General features: G+C 52.9%; 1 long non-coding RNA gene across 1 annotated transcript; it reads right to left on the bottom strand.

Moving 5' to 3' along the window:
- Nucleotides 1–244: 244 nt before the first annotated feature.
- On the bottom strand, nt 245–951 carry LOC135299873 (uncharacterized). Its single transcript, XR_010361712.1, has 2 exons — nt 763–951; nt 245–500 (listed from the first exon to the last, which is right to left on the bottom strand). It is a non-coding gene; the product is annotated as an uncharacterized LOC135299873 (long non-coding RNA).
- Nucleotides 952–2,326: the final 1,375 nt, after the last annotated feature.

Genomic DNA, 2,326 nt, shown 5'->3' with positions numbered 1-2,326 from the left:
TCACTTTGTGATTACTATTACTAGACTATCTAAATTGTTGTGACTTTTAATTCTTGACATAAAGGTGGTAACATGCTTTATGGGTTAAATTCAAAGGCCCAGGGGTCTTTGGCTACATGCCAGGGTCTCTGAACCCCCTGCCAGGGATTTAAAGCCCCCTGGCTGGGGCTGGAATCATTTAGGATGGTCAGGGGGAGGTCCGGGCTTCTGACAGTGCCCAAAGGAATGAGAAAGAGAAGTGAAGTTTTATAAAGAATCATTATTTATTTGCTGAACATCGGCAAACACGAGGATTTACAGAACACATTTCATTACAACAATCCTCATAACAACAACAACAACAATCTACTGCACATATTTCCATGGGATCCTATGGAGTAACAATCTTCAAAACATATTTACAAAGAACTACTAACCTAAGAACATATTTACAAAAATATCCTAACTTTTCAAACATATATACACCGCCGTAATATCTACAGCCATCATCTGCATCAGTCCTGGAAGGAAGAAAGAAGCAAAGCTGGAGTCAGCTGCCAGCACTGGGCCCAGCTGGGCCCCAGGAGCTGGGACAGGGCTGGCAGGGCTGGTGTGGCCCCAGGCAAGTGCAGGGCAGGCCAGGGCTGGTGCTTGTGGCAGCACAATCCAGGCCCCCTGCGGGCAGCGTGTCCCTGAGCGGGGCCATCCAGCCCAGCCCCAGCCTGGCGCCAGGGCAGCCACTGTGTCTGTGGGCAGGGCATGGGGAGCATCTGCCTGTCTTACTTGTGGGGCTCCATCTTCATCCAAGGACCATGGGCTCCTCCTCATCCTTCTCATCCACTTCCATCGCCTCGATGTCATCCTCCTCATCAACTTCCATCTCCTCAACCTGGTCTTCCACGTCCACCTCCATCATCTCTTCCTCATTCAGCACCATGTCCACTTCCATCGCCACCACAGTGTCTCTGTTAGTCTGCAAGAGACAGCACAATCTCACAGTGGGGTTCCTGTCCCACACGATCCATTGCCACATGGCTGCAGCCTGCTCAAGCAGGCTGCCTCCTCCCTGGAATGGCACAGTACCTCCACTGGCGCAGCAGTGCTCATCCTGCTGGGATTGGTGCTCCAGAGCAGGCAGCAGGAAAAGGCCAGGCAGCAGCAGCAACAGCTGAGTGCTGACGGGCAGAGCGCAGAGCGAGCGCCAACTGAGCGCTGGCAGCAGGCAGAGTGTCTGCTGTGGTGGTTTCCAGGTGCTGGACGTTCCACCTAGAACGCTGTGGGAGCTGTGATGTCACAGAAGTTTCAGGGCCGCTCCACACTGGGAGATGGGCATGGTGGAATGATGAAATCCTTGAATGGTTTGGCCTGGAAGGGACCCTAAGGATCATCTGGTTCCAAGCTGAGCAGCCTCCCAGCACAGCAGGTTGCTGCGGCCCCTGTCCAAGCTGGCCTTGGATGTTGGTGGGCATGGGGTATGCACAGGCTCTCTGCGCTGGTCCCTGTGTCAGGGACAAGCACCCTGACAGGAAAGAACTTCTTGCCATCATGGAATGGATTCCAGCTCTTGCAGTTTCATCCCATTCCCCCTTGTTCTGTGACTTCAGTTGCTGACAAAGAGTCCTCTCCCACTTCCCTGTGGGTCAGGCTGTTCCTGCAGTGTCACACATGTGGCTGAAGCTGCAGCCAGGAGAGAGAGAAGCCAAGCTGGCAGAGAGAGGAAATGGGGAAAGTGACATGAGAGATGAGAGGAGAAGGAAAAAGTAGAGACATGCAAGGCATTGGGTTGGGTGATTTGTGGCATTCATGCCTTTTATTAGAGGCCAGGTTCTCTGGTGCACTCAATGACTGTGTGATTGCGGCGTGTCCACAGTGAGCCCGTGTGAGCGAGCTGCACTCCCAGAGGCCGGAGCACACTTGCTTCAAGTGCTGATGAATGAGGCCAGAGATGGGTCTTTGTGTGGAACTCCAAACGCTGTGCATTGCCATGAAGAGGGTCCAGGGCCAGAGAGAAAATGAGACTGGGGTCTGAGGGTTTCATTCGGGGGGGAGAAGGGGTGAAGCCAGGACCAGCAGGGGAGAAGAGAGAGGAGAACATTCTCTGGAGAGTAGATCTAAGGAAAAAATGGCAGTTGAAGTGGGTGATAGCAACAAAACCTGCGGATTGCAAGAGGCTGCAAGTGGCCATGGGTGAGAGCCTTGCATTCAGAGGGGTTTCTCTGTTTCACCTTGGTCCCCTTTGCCCTAAGGTATTACAGTTGCAATGAGAGGCCCCTGGGCCTCCACAAGTGCCCCCTTTTTGTTTTCAAGAATGAAGGCTTCTGCCATGGACTTTTGCAAGCGTTGAGCA

The sequence above is a fragment of the Passer domesticus genome, chromosome 4 (genome assembly GCF_036417665.1).
Source record: "Passer domesticus isolate bPasDom1 chromosome 4, bPasDom1.hap1, whole genome shotgun sequence".
Classification (NCBI taxonomy): Eukaryota; Metazoa; Chordata; class Aves; order Passeriformes; family Passeridae; genus Passer; species Passer domesticus.
Note: the sequence above shows the minus strand (reverse complement) of the source record. Positions and strands in the feature narration are given on the sequence as shown.